General features: G+C 48.3%; 1 long non-coding RNA gene across 1 annotated transcript; it reads left to right on the forward strand.

Annotated features, from left to right (window-relative positions):
• The first annotated feature begins 830 nt into the window (after positions 1 to 830).
• Positions 831 to 17,976, forward strand: LOC134523523 (uncharacterized). The gene is made up of 6 exons (XR_010073341.1): positions 831 to 865; positions 1,240 to 1,371; positions 13,057 to 13,170; positions 13,290 to 13,420; positions 14,568 to 14,689; positions 15,924 to 17,976. It is a non-coding gene; the product is annotated as an uncharacterized LOC134523523 (long non-coding RNA).
• The last annotated feature ends 254 nt before the right edge of the window (positions 17,977 to 18,230 follow it).

The following is an 18,230-nucleotide window of genomic DNA, read 5'->3' on the forward strand; positions in this document are numbered from 1 at the left end:
CAGGCTGCCTTTCCCCGTGCCCGGCTCTCTGGCTTGAAAGCCTGTGGATCCCTCCCAAACCTCAGGGCCGCCCTGGCCGTGCTGCTCCGTCCCTGTCTCCATCGCCTGCCAGGCTCCTGCTGGCTTCTCCTTTCCAGGAGGGCTGGGGAGAGGGTCAGGGAAGGCCAGATGGTACTTCTCTGCTTTTGTGCCTTAAAGCATGAAGCTTTTTTCCAAAATCAGTAGCATAGGCAGCTAGTAAAATCTATTAAAGATGCTGTTGGATGTAAAAGCTGGCTCTTTTTTGTCCAGACTCATAAAAGCTCTTAAAGAGATCCAAACCGGAAAAGACAGACACCTAAGAGTGAAAACAAGGAAGGGGGAATAAAACTGGCACAAGGGTCCTGAATTTTTCCATGACTGATTTGAGCATTGCAAGCCACTGGCACGGAAAAGCGACACCCGCGGCCCCACAATAGCGATAAATCCGAGGAGAAGAGGGGAGCCCCAGCTCCGCTGTGCTCCAGCAGCCCCGGTGCCGAGGCCAGCCCCGGTATCGGGCGTCCTGGCACTGCCTCTTTAGCAACCAGAGCAGCCAGCACAACAATCGAGCCGGGATTGGGAACCCAGAGCAGTAGTTAATTAAGCCTGCGTCTTTTATTCTCGGGAGGCAATTCAGCCCGGTTTGAATAAGCTGGAGTGCTAGGACCTGGTGGGAATGTCTCTCCCGGCGCAGGAGAATCCAGTCTCATGGGCTGCTCCATTAGCATAACAATATTGCCCAGGATGCACTTGGCTGATGTAATGCCAAGAGGGAGCGAGGGGAGATGAAAGTTGGGTTTTTTCCGTGCAGGAGCTGGGAGCGTTCGCCACTGACTGGGGCTGTGTCAGCGCATGAAATCTCTTTTCTTTCTCCCTCCCTCTCTCTCCTTATGGGATGTTTGCTAATTGAAGCAGTTCTGGAAAACAGTGGGTTGTTTAGAGTCCCCTCCTCCGCCTTCTTTTATAAATTCACGCTATTCTGACTTACTGGCAAAGCAGGAGCCTTTTCTGCTCCTTAGAAAGTGGCCTCTGATTATTTGCATTTCCATGTGGGCCCAATGGAGAAGGGGAGCACAATTTGTTGGGATGGGCAGGTGGGAGGACAGGGGACCTCTGCTGCCCCGATATTTTTGACAGCCAGGGTATTTGCATGGGGAACCAAAAAAAAAAAAAAAAAAAAAAAAAAATCTTATTTCCCAATCTCTTCCCATTCCCCAGGTGGAAGCATTTTTCCTGGGGTGGTTCTGCCTTCAGCACTATCCTCTCCAGCAGCAGACATCCGCTTCTTTTCAGTGTCAAAGGCCTCAATCTGGGGAAATCTAAGGGTCTGGGGACTTCTGCGTGATGAAGGTAAGGATTTCTCTTGCCTTGTATGTTAGTGGATAACACCACGAATGGTCCATTTCAGTGGTTTTTTGTGTATCCTGTCCCTGCACGTGCCGCTCTGGTTGCGAGTACTTTTGGTGGTCGCTCGATGCAGCGAGCCACACAGATCGCCCATGCGGCGATGGAGCGCAGGTAGCTTGTGTTGCCACGGACGTGTGATGGTGGAGTTATAGCGTTCTGTGCATCGAATTATTTATTTTGTGTCTAAGTACTGAAAAAGCCGCTATCAATTCCCCCTCCCCCGGATAAACCATCTATTGTAGCAGAGCCATGAGTTTCAATCAGGCTCCTGCTGATGGCTCTGCCTCTCTGTCCCCCTGCCCCATCCTGGGTTATTTAAGCGTGGCTCTAGATCAGGAGTGTCCCTGCCTATGTGGAGGTGCTGGCCTAGTTCTTGTAGCTTCTGGACACTAGAGGCCTCTAGACGCTCTGGTATGATTAATGCTGGTTGTGGCAGTCCAGCGTAATTAACATTCGCCCGCAGCAAAAGAGCAGAACTGATGGCATTCAGCTGGTTTTTCTCTCCTCTCCAAATGTCCGTTAGAGTGGGTGCAATTTCTAACGAGGTACGCGGTGAGCAGGCGGGTGACGGGAGCATCTGAGCTGGGGGGAGCTGGCTCAGCAGAGATTAGGATTAATCTCTCTCGACCGTCCGTGCGTCTACGAGCACACGCAGGCAGCAGGCTTCGTCTGGGGGCTTGCTACGTCTTTGGACACAAACCAAAAATGTGCTTTAAGAAAACGTTATGAAACATGAAAATGAGCATTTTATATCTGTGTTATAGCAGGAAAAGAAAAAAAAAAAAAGTAAAATGCAGACCGGCCCACCCAGTGTTGCATTTCTGTCCTCAGACTCCACAAGCCCACACATCTTGAAGGTGCAGGACTTCAGGGACAGCACTGCCTAGAGGGTAGGGAAGAGCCCCCACCGTTGGCTTTGCTTTCCATCCCAGCTCTTCTCGGGGAGACTTCAGCCTGATTCCCTTATAGGAGGAAAAGACTTCCCTCCTTTGAACTCCCGGCTGTATTTTCTAGGAAGCTCTTCATGCTGCTGGACTGGGGGATCTGCTCCAAGGGGAAGTTTGCTGTCCCAGCATTGCCCAGTCCCAGGTTTTTCTCTAGTTTTCCCTCATCCCTCCCCCAGCATCCGAGCAGACTGGCTCAGACACACGGGACACTTGCTTACGGAGTGATTCTCCAAGGGCTGAGGCTGCTTCTGGGAGCAATCAAGCTGTTAGCCTTGATCAATCCAGATTGCCTGGCAATGATCCCCGCATTACCCAACTTGCAAGAGGCAACACGTTTTCCAAAAGTGCTGCCCTACTGAGATCCCAAACTTGGGCAGGCCCTACCTGGGTAGCTTTTTGTGCAGCAGCTGTTCTAGTCACAGGTGGATTTTTAAGCTTCCATTCCATGTGCTGTCCCAGAACAGCGGATGTGTTCGGTTACACAACTGGTGACAAAGAGGGGGACAATGTGGGAAGCCCCAGGGAACATCAGAGTGCCCCGGTTAAATGTGCCGTATTAGTGATACCCCGGCAAACAGAGCCACCCAGCTGGAGTAAGCAGCTGAGTCTACGGGGGAGCCAACCTGGTAAACTGAGGCACTGATTTAGGCCAAGAATTCAATGGTGTTTAGGTGTCTGAAGAGCATCCCCCAGTGCAAGCACCCATGTGAGGGGTGAGCCCCCGTCCCGGGCAGAGTCTCTGCGCGAAGTGGGAGGCGAAGGGCAGAGGGACCCCCCCCTCTGACAGCCCTGATCGAAACCACATTGCTGCCGCCCTCGGCCCCTGCGTCCAGCGAGGCTGTAAATGCTGCCTGCTGATAATGGCTGCAATTAGTGGGCAACATGCTCCCACCGAAGGGGTGTTTCCAGTTGCTTTAGCAGATGTTGGGGTACAATTTGGCTGCTGGCACCCCGAGGAGGATGAATTGCGGCACCAAGGCGCTGAGCTGCTCCTAAAGACACTGCCCTGCTCCTTTAAGTAGTAGCCAGAAGCTTTCTAAATATTATCATCTTACCAAAAGAAGAGGGGGAGGGAAAAAAAGAAAGTGTTTTGGCATGAGAACAATTTCTCCATTACCTCAATTAGTTCAAATGATCTGGAAAGGTTCTCTCTGGAGAAATCAAGCTAAACCTCAGCCAGCAAAAGGGGCTGGTGGCTGGTTGGTTGCTGTAGGTGTTGATATGAGCATTAGTCAGCAATGTAGATTGCAGTGAAGTCAGTCAATATTGCTGTCGCTGCTGTCTGGCTACAGTCATAAATTAATTAATTATATCACTGCAGTAATTGGAGGCCTTATTCTCTCTAGGATTCTGACTCTGGCACCTCCCTGCCTGTTTCTGAGGCTGTCCATCAATTCAGTGAGGTCTGGGTCTTACTGATTTCCTGAAATACTGCGAAGTCTCTCCATAAAAAGGAAAGAGGTGTTGGTTTTCTTTTACCCATCTTCATCCTTTTCCCTATTGCCTGCAGAGGAGGGAGAGCTGCAAGTCCAGGAAAGAAGCAGAAGAGCGAGGCTGGGATTTCCAGTTCTGTCAGTTTGAGGTTGTCCCTTTGCAAAAAGGAATTGAAAGGATCCTCTGAGTCCCTGAAACGGCGACAGGGCCCTATGCAGAGGCAGATTAATCACCCTCGGAGCTCCAAACCAGCTCTGTTCCTGCAGTAGGGTTGAAACAAACCCAAACACGATGTTGGAGGAAGATTGAGATAACCAAATAGGCTGAGAAAATTCACGGGCTGGCTCCCGCGCTGGTGTAAATCAGGGTCCCTGCACTGGCTCTGGTGGAGCAATGCCAAATTCCACCAGCTGAGGGTCTGGATTGCATATTCTACCTATAAAAATGGTGTTTAGGATATCTTGGCAAAAGCAGGTATTTTTGCAACCCACTTCTAGCTGGGCAGTGCTGTGTAGGGATGAAATCCAGTTACACTGGTGGAAAAAAAAAAAAAACACACACTAATCAGGCTAAAAAAAAAAAATTACAGCATGAGCCTGTGGAGCGGAGCTATTTTAGCCCTGCTCTTGCAAGACTACTTTGTTACAAGGAACCTGCTAAAAGTTGTTAGATGCGCGCGGATTCACGTGGAACCGCGGTGATGAAGAGGGAGGAGCACCCTGATTTCCAGCACTTGTTATTAATTGCGAGCTTCCCAGCATGCGATGTTATGATTGGAAGTCCCTGCTCTGAAGGTAAGCAATAGTGGAAAACTTTTTGGCTTTTCCCATAAAAATAAGACTTATTTCTGGTCTTCATGATTATTCATAGTGGTCCCAAAATCTGAATTCCAGGCCCAAGGCTCACAAGAGTGCAGGATAAGGAAGAGCATCAGGTGTGCAAGCTCAGAGGATTCATTGCTCTGTTGTGAAAAATATCACTTACCCTGCATTTGTTTTCTCATACAAGTTGGCGTTTCTCAACTTGCCCCCGAATGTGTAGCATTGCTCAAGGTTGGTGTTACCAATGAACACAGCTGGCCATTCTTGAGTGTGGGGTTGTTTTGGTTGGTTTGTTGTGGTTTGTTTTTTTTTAAAAAAAAAAAAAAAGGAAGCCGCTGTTTGAAATCACTGTTCTCGTGTGTAGAGGAGTATGGCAGATGTTCAAGGGAACCTCATTTTGTGACTGAGCACATCTAGGGCTGGGAGCGAAGGCTTTCATCATGTCTGGTAGACAAGTACCAAAGACTTGGCTGGATCCCCTCGAGGCAAAGCCCCTCTGGTTCACAGGGGAACTAGTCTGGGAGAAGAGACCCGTCCCCTTCCCTTGCGTCTACACCCCAGTCCCCGTTTTGCAGTGAGTCAGGGCATGATTCGGTGCTCTCAGAAAATGGACCTTCAAGGTGTGCACCACTCTAGGAAGCCCTAGGAGCTAGGGAATATTTTTTTCGGTAGGCCTATAAATTTCCCAATTAGTGCTGTAAAGGAGGAAAATGCCCTTATTCTGGACACTGACTGAGGTGTAACGTGTTTCTGCCGCTGCAGCAAAAAACACTTGTAGCATTCGACTGATTTAGGAGGCAAAGGAAGGGAAGGCACAGACTTTTGTACCTGGACTCCAGGTAAATTGTAACCAGACATTTCTGTAGAAGATTCCCAATAGAAAGGAGAGGAAGAGGGCCTTTTTTCAGAGGATTCTGCAAGACCTCACAAAATACTTCAGGATAGCAACGGTGTATTAGTGACCCGCAGAGAAAGGGGAGGGAGGAAAGAGAGACGGTACCGTGTGGTGATTTGGGAGCTGGTTTTAGGGGCTGTGAATGTCTGGGAACTGGTCCCACCAGACCCCAAATGGGGACAGTGGGAATGCCACCCTCCCAGCACATCCCTGCACGTGCAGCATCGCTCCCCTGTCTGTGCCCCGGGGACCACGGGGCTTTAGGAACCTCGTCAGCTTGGCAGGAATCACTGCAGCGCGGATGGACCTGTGCTGGGGGGTGGCTCTGGGGGGCAGTGGCCTCGTTTAATGTTCTTATTAAACTCTTGAGTAATCAAGTAGGGCTTTCTAGCTGTGCCTAGCCGGATGGTTTCGGGCACAGCGAGCAGAAGGGAAGGGAGCATCCCGCTGACACCAGCCTTTTGAAGTCCCTCTGCCTCCCCTGACATCCCGGCTCCTCTGCCTGGCCATGGCCCCGGGCCTTTCCCCCAGCTGTTTTTCAGCTCCGTTTAACTGCTGGGTGAAGCAGGAGGGAGGCAGAGCCGGCAAGGATGACTCCAGGGCGTAAGACACATTCCTCCAGGTTGGCCGGTGTTTCCAGGCCTTCCAGTGAAAAGCTTCAATTAACCAATAATCAGCCAAGCATGGCGAACCCAGAAGCAATAAGTGCTGCTTCTGGCTCCAGGGCCAAAGGCTAAAATCTGCTCAAGGAGCTAAATTAATCATCTAATTAGGATTTCTGTCCATCCTTATCCTGCTCTGGGTGCTCACAAGAATGAGATCAATGGCAAATTTCCAGTTCTTCCCCCACCACCACCTTTCCTTAACAACCCTGTCTAATTAGTGCTGTAATGCAGAAGAAGGAGCAAAGTCTGACCCTGGGTGGGGTCTAGGCTTGGGCTGTCTCCTCATCCAAACTGCTGCCGTCCCCTGAATTTGACTGAATTGCATTGATTTACACCAAGGAAAGGTTGAGCTCTTCCCATATTAAGGGCAGCCCACCACAAAATCCCCCGTAATTTCCCCACTTTCAGCACATGGAAAAGGAGGGTGGCATCGAGGGGCTGTGAAGACTTGTTCTGGAAGATGCCTCATGGCAGAGTGGGGGGAGCAAGTAGCATCCCGGGAGGAAACCCTGGGTGGAAACATCTGCTCAACACGTGCGGAAAGGTTTCGGTAACCTCCGCAGGCTTGGTTGTCCTCAGCCCACCTTTCACTGTGGGACCGCTCAGCAGAGGAAAACTTCTTTCTTGGGGTTTATTTTGCTTTGAAGGGAAAAATGGAAACAAAGAGTGGCAGCACCTAACTCTCTTTCAAAAAAGAAAAAGGAAAAAAAAAAAAGATAGTTCTGCAAAGGTCAGAGAGCAGGTATCTTCATGTTGGAGAGGGTGTTTCATTCCAGGGTCCATGGGGCTGTGTGTGTTTCTGAGAGCTATCACAAGCCAAATGCGGTCGCATTTCGCTGCCCTGTGCAACAGGTAGCCGTAGGGAGGAGGCAGGGAAGGGGTTGCAGGGGCCAGAGCTAAAATCCTCCACCCCCTTGAAGGCATGAAAAATCCTGAACTGTAGGATGGGGAGTGACCCTCAGAGGTCGTCCAGCCCATTTCCCTTGCCCCAAGGTAAAATCAGCGATAACTAAGTCATTCCTGATTAAATCTTGTGCAAAACGTCGTGAATGTTGCTTGTGGGGTTGAACCAAAAGACTTGCAGCGCATCAGCTGTGCTGAGGATGGGGCATCCCCCGGCCGGGCTGTCCCCTGTGAGAGCTGTAACCAGGACAGTCAGAGCATCCTTTGTTGTTTAATGTTGAAATTGCATCAAAAGGAACTGAACCCGGGCAGCGTTTTTTTAAAAATAGCCTTTGGCATCTTTAGGAAAAGTGAGTTCTATAACGCTGTGTGAGCTGATCAGAGAGAACGTCACCCTTGCTGACTGTTTCTACCTTAAAACCAACATGTTGTTTTAACATTTCTTTTCGACTTTTAGCAACAAAAATATGTTGTCCAAAAGATTAGAGGATTGGAGAAATCTGGAAGAAAAAAAAAAAATCCAACGTATTTTCTAGGAAAGATGTAAGAAAAACATTGATGCGATGAAACCTCTAACTTTCCATTTAAAGATTAAATTAATGGGTCAGATTGGAAATAGCACTTCTAATTGCTATGCAAAAATACATAACGCACGCCGTAACTCTGAAAGCATTTACAACTCTAAATATATAGAAGTATAAGTAAACATAAAGCGGAGTCGCAGGGAGCGGGTGGAAGTGCAGTGCCTCTTCTTTAAGAGACTGTAGTCTTCCTGGGAGTAAAATAGCAGCCAGGCACTGGAGATGGGGGAGTTGTTTGTGCTTCGCGCTGTGTCCGCTAGAAAAGGGTTACGATTTCCCTGCTACGTGGATCCGTGTGAGCTCAGCGCAGAGGAGCAGCAGGATCCGGGCAGCATGGGTCTGGCATCAGCCCTGCCCCGGACCACAGAGACGAGTTCTTCCCCACTGGTAGTTGTTAATTCGATTATGAAAATCTGTGCTGGGTGCTGGATTTGGGGACTGTCCCCATCTCTGACACTCTGTGTGTGCAAAAGCCATCTCTGCACATAAGCTTTGTGACTGCAGATAGTGGCTTTTACCGCACCTTGTGTGATGGACTTTCAATACTGCTGTGCAGAAACGGTATTTGACTGAAGGGCAGAGGAGATGAAGTAGATCCGAGGTGCTTCTCAGAGTTAGGCTGTGTATTAGGACAAAGGAGTAACAGTTTCAAACTGAAGGAGGGTAGATTTAGATTAGATATAAGGAAGAAATTTTTCACTATGGTGGTGGTGAGCCCCTGGCCCAGGCTGCCCAGAGAAGCTGTGGCTGCCCCATCCCTGGAGGGGTTCAAGGCCAGGTTGGCCGGGGCTTGGAGCAACCTGGGCTGGTGGGAGGTGTCCCTGCCCAGGGCAGGGGGCTGGAATGAGATGATCTTTAAGGTCCCTTCCAACCCAAACCAGTCTGTGATTCCATGATGTTATGCTTTGAAATCCTGAAAGTTGTCCCTGATGTCAGCTGAGATGGCCATGGCCCTCCTGTGTGGCTCTGCCATCTCAGCAAAGAGCAGTTTCCTCACCCTCTGAAACCAGCCGCTTTGTGTCAACGTCCTTCTCGCAGTGAGGTCCATTCCTGGTCCCCCAGGTCCCCTCTCCCCATCCAAGGACCGATAAACCCAGGCGCTGCTGCGGCTGCTGTCAGCTACCGGCCTTCCCCGGGGCAGCTCCGCGAGCACGGCTTCTGAAGGGGGCTTTCTTAGTATTATTATTTTGTGGTCAAAAGGTTGCATATGCTATTTTTTTCTGATGCAGAGGCTTAGAAAGAGTGGAAAGCAAAATATTTTGATAATTATTCAGGCCAGCGGGTTACATAAAAGGTTCCATAGCCCTCTGCATCAAACCTTAACAGTTCAAACCACAAATTCTGTTTTTGCAGCCATAAAACATTCAGGGCAAAAAAAAAAAAAAGAAAAAAGATATATAAAAAAAATAAAATAAAATAATAAAATCCATTTTCCATTCGCTTGAAACTTATAAAATTTTATGTGGTGAAGAATGACAGTTTACTCCCAGAAGGAAAGTGCCCAGAGAGGCTTGTTTCAATAGGCACAGTGGGATCAAGAAATAGGCCTGGACTTGTGTCCTTAGTCACCTAAGTAAATATTGAGAGATGTCCCAGAGCAGCAGGCGGGAGCAGCAGCAGCGTGGGTCATCCCGGTCTTGCTGGGAAGGGTTTTAACGGGTGTGGGGATGGAGAGGAGGGCACACGGGGGTGGCTGTGTGTCCCAGGGCTTGCATGGTGCTCTTGGTTTTGAGGAGATGACCCAACAGTCTGAAGACAAGGGATGAAATCCTGTAGGATGCTCAGAGGCTTCCTCAGCCCCTTTGATCTCACGGGCTACAATATGGCACTTACCAGGTTGAAGATGCATACGTGAGATGAGCCATAGGAACGAGGGCTTTGCCATAAGCATCCACGCCCGTGTGCTGGTCCAAGCATCCGCACTTAGAAAGAGCATCTCTGGCTCGCAGGGCTGCCTCTAGCTCACATCACCACCGTTTAATTCTCTTCGCACAGCAGTGCCCAAAGCAGAAACCTCAATGGAGTTATTGAGGTTTTCCTGAACTTTGCTGGGTTAAGAGTAAGCAGAATCAGACCCCAACATCACAGCTCGGGATGAGACGCTGCAGTGTTGATGGAAAGCATCGGCACAAGAGCTCGAGGAATTCGGTCTGGATTCCTGGTTGCACAAAGTCAAACTCGTGTGGTCTGGGAGTCGAGTTCTCAAAGCGCGGAGCGGACCTCCCTCTCCACCCCCAGCTAGCTCCGAATCTCCGAGCAGTGCAGCCGGGCATGAGCTAATGAGCTTTTGCCCTCCAGGCACAACTAAAGGTGGCATCGCCATGGGGCACAGCCGGGCACCAAATGCCCTGAGCGGGGCAGCCGGCTCAGTGTCAGGGTGCCCACACGTCTTTTGGCTGCCTACCTTCTGCCATAGTTGAAATTTATCTTCCACACTACTTTGACCACAAAGAAACGGTCTCAAGGCTATGCCCTGAGATATTCTTTAGTCCACTGGTTGTTTTCCGTCTCCGTAGGAAGGTGCAGGGACCCAACGTGTTTGGAGTTGGGAAGGTTCAGCTGGGCAGTGTTGAAACCTCCCCAGCCTCCAGCAAAGCCAATTGTCTCCCTGAATGACCCAACGCTGCGAATGCTCTGAAAATCACAGAAAATCGCGGGTGCCGTGCATGGGGCAGCCTCCCAGCCAGTCCGTCCCGTCCCCTCGCACACCTTTAAGTCCCAGGCATGGACAACACACCACTGACATCCTGAGCAAAGTATGAAATAGCTCAGTGCCTTACGAACCCCCATATCGTTAGGTTTCTGGTTGTTAACTGAACAGGAAGATGGATAGATATATATACACACACACAAACAGTCCCAATTATGTAATTACTTTTACTTTCTATCTTATATCTTTTACTTACTTATATTTTAAGATATCCTTAAAATTACTGAGAATAAGATGCACTTTCTTTATGGGTTTTCTACCCTGGAATATTAAAAAGTCATCTCATCTCCTGAAAATGCAGGATGAAGAAATATGTTAAAAATTTCCCAATAGTCAGCCACAAAAACACAGACTATTACCAGCTAAAAAACAACATTATTCCCCCTGCGTGTTAGAATTTGACACTTCTGGGTACTGGCAAGATTTTTCAAAAGAAAATTAAAAAATAGCTGCGTATAAATGAAAAAGGTCTCTTTACTTTTCCTTTTCCATTTGCAAAGGGAAAAAACAAAAAACTCACTTTATGTTCTTTTTACATGGGAAGCATTAAAAAGTCATCTAATCTCCTGAAACTAGCACTAATTAATGAGCAAACACGAGATCTGGGAAGAGGAATAAAACTGTAGCCTGGACTTTCTGTAGTGCAATTCAAAGTCGTGACACATTTAAAGCCGTAAATGCATTTTGCTTGATTCTGTAGGATTCATTAATTAGCAACTTGAGAGGAAATCTATGCAGCAGTGAAACATGGGCCACCTTCTTTTTTTTTTTTTTTTTTTTTTTTTTTTAAAAAAAATACTTCAACATTAGTGGTTTTCTTGGTGATGGGGATGCGTTAAACTGCATCTGGAAGCTCAAGCCCACCGGGTAGAGCCGTACCACAATCTGCCTCTGTGGTCATTTCTGAAACATCCAGTCGCTCCTCTACCAAAGCCTCTCAACCTTCTTTTTTGGAGATTTTGCAACCCAGTGAGCCTCCAGCATTTTTGAATACTAACTTTGTACCTGTGAGATTAAGTATTGGCATGACCGCATACTTTCTGAGACAAGGAGGCTTTAGTAAAGCCCCATCAGCAGATAAGTAGCCGTCAAGCCAGGTCAGTCTGGGCTATTCTTGTTGCCACGCACCAGAAACGTATCTAAGATCCAGACACACTGAGAGCTGTTCCCTTGCTCAGAGCTACGTCCTTCTTTACATTAAGTCACCTATGGAGCCTGGAGATCTCCCAGGATTGCGCTGAGCTTTGGGACAAATATCTGCCTTGTTGCTGGGTCTCCTGTCCCCTTGCCAAGGGGACGTGCGTGGCACAGCAGAGGTTTCAGCGTCGAGTCTGCAAGAGGTCGCTTCAGCTGGCCGGTGTTTCGGCCACCGTCTCACCATGAAATGCTTTGCAGATGGAGACCAACCTCTTCAAAGGGGTTTTGCAACTCGTGGGGAAGTCACAGAAGCTTCTGTGGTGCCTCCCGACACCCGAACCGCTGACAAAATACATGCTTTGCATCAACTGGAGCTCTGCACATGCTAGCGGCATCATCCCCAGGCATATTTATTGCTGTAGTCTCACAGAGCAGGCCTATAATGTGAGAAATTGCATCCAGATCGTTGTCTGCCAGGATAGGATGGAGTTTCCTAGCCGAGCAAAGACAGGAAAAGTTGTTCTCAGAAGCCATCCAGTGAAGTTTGAAGTCAGAAGGAAGCCTAGGAGAACGTCTACGCCGTGAATTGACCGATTGTGGTTGTGTAGCCTCAGCTGAAGGAGTTATTATTTTCACGTCTGGTAATAAATAGAATAATGGACAAAAAGCCTAACTGCCTGCATGAAGTCTGAGTAAATGAGCTTGGTGCAGCGGTTGACTGCAGGATTTGTGGTTTGGGACCTTCTCCCAAGCTGTGAATCAACACGCAAAGCAGATCCAGGGCCACTCGCGTGGCTGCGAGGACTCACAGGTGTCCCTGGTTTCTCCGTTCTGCCTCCACAAAGTACCCTCACTCTCTCCCAGATGGTGGTCGTTACCGTGGGGTGGTCACCACCTCGACCTCTTCCTCCTCCGTGTCCTCCATAGGTGAGAACATGCAGGACATGCGAGAGCTGGACTCTGCCACCGGCGCGTCGCTCTGGATTTTACTGTCATCTGATAAAGCCTCTCTGTTCTCTGTTTGTTTTAAATCCTTGTTGGAAAACCTCTTTAATAGTAACTCAGCCCCTGACAACAAGCACTTAGAAGAGCTGTCCTCCCAGTTTAGAGCTGTCAGCCATAAGTCAGTGGCGGTACCATTAACATAATCCAGGTGTCTTCACTCTCGTTTCCAGACGCTAACCGCTGGGCAGCAGCTCTCCCTCCAGACAGGCCGCAAGACAAAGTAACTGCTTAAAGCAGCATGATGGTACTTTAAAAAAAATAATATTCCTTTGCAACATTGCAAAAGAAAAACCATTCCTCCGTTTCTGGTATTCCTCATCGGTCTCTTCTTCAGTCTTGGGACTATATTGGCATCCTTCTATCTATGATCATGATGTGATGTGATATAAACGTTACTGATATTCTGTACTATTGCTGTTACACAGAGGGATATTAACATAGAATTTGAACCCTTTCACTGCATCAAAGCTTCTCTGAAAACACCGTGCTCTTTTTGTTGTTTTTTAATTCTCTCTGCCTCTGCCCTCAAGAAACCAAGGAGCCACCCTCCATCACGCACAGATGTCGCTTCTCCAACGCCGTTACTGAATTATTTTCTAGGCGTTAGTAAAGAGTGATGGCCATGTGTCCTGCGCGGGATTCAGGTACCTGGTTATCTGTGTTTCCAGCGTCTTTTCCTTTTTATTCCTCCCTTTCTTTTAATGCTAAGAGCACTTAGGACCCCAGGGCTTGCCTCTTTTGACATATTTTTTTTTCCCTTTAGGAAAACACATGTGTTTTTTCCTCAGAAGGGGTCTGAGCTGAGCACTGCCTTCCCCAGCTACTCTTCCTCCAGTCCCAGGCTCCGGCTGTTTTCGGTTGCCACAAGGAGGGGAGGAGTGCAAGGTTTGATGAGTAAGTTTCAGTGGAAAACTTTGATTTGTTTCATTTGTTTGTTTAATCATTCGCTTTCAAAGGTCAGTGGGGTGGTTTTTTTGGAAGGGGAGCAAGCTGCTTGCTTTGAGTGATCTGCTCTATTATGTTTAGTTATTACATTTATCTCTGAATTCCCAGTACTTGTGCATACTAAATGAGACCGCCAGCCTAATGAGCTTCTGGGATTTAATGGAGTGCTATAGATATTACTAAATCTCTCTGTAGAAATCAGACCAAACTAAGATTGAGGCAGAGATCATGAGATCATTCAGAAAATCTCTCCCTTCTCATTACCCAGTGCAGGGTTTTTTCCATTAGAGGTTACATGGGCTTTAAAATCATCTGCTTTATTATTGATGAGAAAATTGAATTATTTTAATCTGTGTATTGTTTTAGGGCTTTGACAGGCAGTCAAACCACCATGCTAATCCCTAACCCCTGGGTAATCGTCACCCGACAGTTTTAAAATGTGGTCTCGGAGAATTACAGGAGGAGGCAGGAGTAAAGCAATTAGAGTCTGCACATCAGAGGACTTTCATTATTATTAGCATTACCAGCATTATTATTATTATTATTGTTGTTGTTGTTTTGTTGTTGTTGTTATTATTATTATTATTTAAAGTACACCTCTGGCATATCTCCCAAAAACCTTTTTCCCATCTGCTCTGCAGAGAAAGTTTCAGGAAAGAGGCAAAGTCAATCACCCAAAGCAGAACAATGTTGAGGGTGAGTTTAATAAAATAAAAATAATTCTTCCTTTTAAAAAAATCACATCGTTTGCCACACATTTTAAAGCACAGAAAGTATTGCATAACTCCTAACCGCCGAGTGAGCTAGGAATACTGTATCCCTTTATTCTCCAAGTTTAATAGTTATAATTAGAACCTTTCCTATACGGTTTCTATATCTACATGTAATTCTAAAAAAATCCCTCTTGTCTTTCCCAATAAACCGAAGCATTGTTACACAGGCTGAAGTGAAACAATTAAAGTGAGAAAGGGAGACGCTGGGTTTTGAAGAGGTTTTTTTTTTCTTTTTTTTTCTTCTTTTTTTTCCTTTTTTTTTTGAGGCAGAAAAATTCTCCAGCTTAAAATGTTCTCACTTGGCATCAATTTTATCTTCGCAGCATCACTGTCCACACTTGGGGAGCCTCTGGAGGCGGAGGGTGACTACAAAGAAAGCGAGATGGGGCTGGTTGTGGCGAGCAGCGAACACGCAGAGCGTGCGCACGCACACGGCCGAGCCTCGGTGAGTTGTCATGTGCGATGAAAAAAGCCGAGAAAAGGCAAAGTAAGACCTGATTTCAAGGTGGGGGGGGGGGGTGGAATTCCCAGCAGCCCAAAGGGAAACTCAGGCTCATGGAAAAGCGCAGGAGAAAGAGAGACCCATGGTCTCTCCTGGCCGTGAGACAGCGCAGCAGCGGATGTGGGTAATGCAGCCTGATTTTACAGCTCCCAGAGAAGGGGTTGCGCTGACGGGAGATGTCTGCTTAGCTCTGTTTAAAATAGCTTTAGTAGCATCACGTCTCCCTGGGATGGGGCATCTCACCTTTCTCTCCCTGAAAAGGAAACCTCTCTCCTTGCTTAAAACCAGAGAGGATGATAAAGGGAAAATTCAGTTCTTGGACTTCTTCGTAAGCGAGAAGAACTCTCGTTATTAATGCCAGTGTACGAGAGAGTGTTTGTCACTTCAGCCCTAACTGCAGTGTAGCCACAGGGTAACACACGCTCATGTACACACTAATATTTCAGATCTCTTTCTATAGAGTTCTGTTTTTTTCTTTTTTATTGCAGCTTATTTTTCTTCCCTCCTGCTCTGCATGTCAAAAGGTGATTGATACGTGTAGAAGTGGGCCTTAAAAACACATGTCATTGCCCGAGGTTCTTCCTATAATCAAAGCGCATGCCCACCCATAGCTAATTAGACATTAGCCTAATGTCAGCTGATTGATTTAGAGCAGTCCTACCACCCACCCGAAAGAGAGCACAGAGCCTCTGATGGTTGGCAATGGAGGGAAAGTGGCACCTGAAGGAGGGGATGTTTTGCCTTTAGAAGTTCATGGTGTAAAACCTGTTTGTTTATATTTACATAAAGAAGAGGCAAATGGGTTTTTTTCCTCTTTAGCGTTTATGTTAAACAAAAGGAACTGGTTAGCAAGAAAAGTCAAGTCCAAAAGTCAACAGCTGAAGTCCATTCTGGACAAATTTAGGAGGTTTAAGCTGTTGAAAAAGTTAAGTGTAGTGGTGCGTATGTCACCATGATACAAGTCTTGCCTCACCCCCAAGCACCGAGGTGAGACCTGGCTGCTTTGCTGGGTCTAGTCTTGCACTTTGCAGTAAGTAGGAAAATACATTTGGCTACAGTTTAGATTAATTTTTCAAAATCCTTTGCAATTTTTTTTCTTTTCCTTTATTTCCCCCCCCCTTTCTTTTCCCTCCCTGCCAATCCCCACCACCCTCCCCGCTCTGGATTTATGGGTCAGGAACCCTCAAAGTTGTCCTGATGGATTAAGCAGAGACAAGTTGTATCAAGTAAATTAAAAATGAAATAGTTACAGCTGTTGGAACGGTCTCAGGGCCAGAAGAGGTAAAAGAGTTTCTACCCTCAAGGGGCCTGGAAATAATCTGTGAAGCACCAACTGCTTAAATAAAGACAGCTTGAGTGAGGGCTGGCGTCCTGGAGGAAAGGGAGAGCATCCAACGCCGCTGGGCTTGAGCGTGGTTTAAGGGAAACCAAGGAGGATCTGCCCGCCAAGCCCTCCTTGCTCCAAGTGTCCCCAGACCCCGGGTCCCATGGCCAGGAGGGGACAGTGGGAGGACAGTGAAGAAGGCATTTTGGGACAAGCAGTCACAGGGATTTTGTTTCTGTTATGGGGACTCTCTGTCGTATGTCATTGAACCATGGGGGTTAAAGCTGGAGGTTGCCTCGTGGTTTCCCAGGTTTCCTGGGAGCCCCGCAGAGCCAAGGAGCAAGAAACCTGCCCTTCGTCCTGCCAAGCATCTCCCAGACAGACAAAACTGTGGGGCGCTTCTTCACAGGTGGCGGTGCTGAGCCTGACTCGGGTGAAGATGCCAAATTCTGCTCAGCCCCATCTTCCTCTCTTTTGGCAAACTGCTTTGCTCTTCGGACACCTTCTCCCTCCCCAGCTCTCTGCTTTTTATATTCTCTCTGTGCTAATGTCTGTCTTACCCTGGTTTTTGGTCTTGGGGTGGTTTTTTTTAGGGTAGCATCAAGCCAAACAGGGCAATTGAATGCAGCGGGGGCTGTAGCAGTTGCAGTAACACAAGGACCCAGCGCTAAATGCCGCGGCACAGGGACGGCAGCGTCTCATCCAAGGAGCTGGTCCTGTGTGATTCAGCTACCCGCAAAAGCACAGTCTCTCCCTGTTGACAGTAAATCAAACACAGGCAAAAACATTCATAATTTACCTTTTGTGAATTTGAAAGCTGTATGGAAAGACCCTTTTTAGTCAAATAAAAGCACTCCAGAGTGCCTCGCTGCGGCGGGCGCTGCTGAGCTTCCCCGGACACGTGCATTCGCAAGGAAGATGTTGGGCCAGTCCCAGAGTTAATGGAGCAGAGACAACAGGGATGGCTGGGAATAACATGTGGAGGCATTTTTCATCCCAACTCATCTTCAAACAGCGCCCATGAGGAGTCTCTGCCGCGCACACAGCGATGAGCTGCTGCTCCCAGCACCGGCAGCAAGTTCTGCCTCTGAGTTACCGTCTTCAGACAATGTTTAAGGTGGAATTGGTCTCTGCAGAAGAGAGGAGCAGCTGCCTGAAGGCCACGGTGCCGCATTCCCCTTACCCCAGCAGCATCGGGGGAGGAAGAGGAGGAGGAGGAGGAGGAGGAGGAGGACACCTCTCCAGCAGCAGAATCTGTGCAACTTAACATTTCGCAGCGATAAAACTTTCAATAGCTGGAAGTAAATCCTTCAGCTTTCTGCTCGAGCTCAGCCTCTGCAGCTGCAAATTTATTCGGCAGGCAGCGAATTGGGCCAAAAGAAGTAAATATGAGTGATGTGACTGATGGTGCTAGAACATGACGCAAGCTCCCACACGGCTGCGGCGGAGGGCAATTCCCCGGCTGCTAATTCCCTGCTGGAGACCTCCGACCAGAAGCTGGAGCGGTCCTTCCCGAGATGCCGGCAGGAAGGAGAGGGTGTTTCTGGAGGTGGATCTGCAGAGCCCAGCTCTGGAGCAGCAGCTCTGGGACACGAGGCTGCTCCTGTGCCCTGGAGAGATGCAAGCGGGGACGATCCCCTCTCGCTGTTCCCTTTATTGTGCCACACACCCCCTTCTCGCACGCGTATAAATAGTAGGAGGCCACTGTGACTACTGGAGCTGAGCTTTTAGCAGTGATTAAGGACTAGCCAGCACATGGCACAGCACCGCAGAGGTCCTATTAATTGCGAGACTCCCAGAGCAGAGCGCACTGCTGGCAGGGCTACAAGGATGCTGAGGGGACTGGAACACTTCTCATGAAGAAAGGCTGAGGGACTTGGGTCTTTTCAGTCTGGAGAAGAGAAGACTGAGGGGGGACCTTATCAATGCTGGTAAATACGTAAGGGGGGGGGGGTCAGGAGGATGGGGCCAGGCTCTTCTCAGTGGTGCCCGTCGACAGGACAAGGGGTAACGTGCACAAACTTGACCATGGGAAGTTCCACCTAAACATGAGGAGGAACTTCTTTACCCTGAGGGTGGCAGAGCCCTGGCACAGGCTGCCCAGAGAGGTGGGGGAGTCTCCATCTCTGGAGATATTCCAAACCCTCCTGGACGCGTTCC

Source organism: Chroicocephalus ridibundus, chromosome 14 (assembly GCF_963924245.1).
Source record: "Chroicocephalus ridibundus chromosome 14, bChrRid1.1, whole genome shotgun sequence".
NCBI classification, from domain to species: domain Eukaryota; kingdom Metazoa; phylum Chordata; class Aves; order Charadriiformes; family Laridae; genus Chroicocephalus; species Chroicocephalus ridibundus.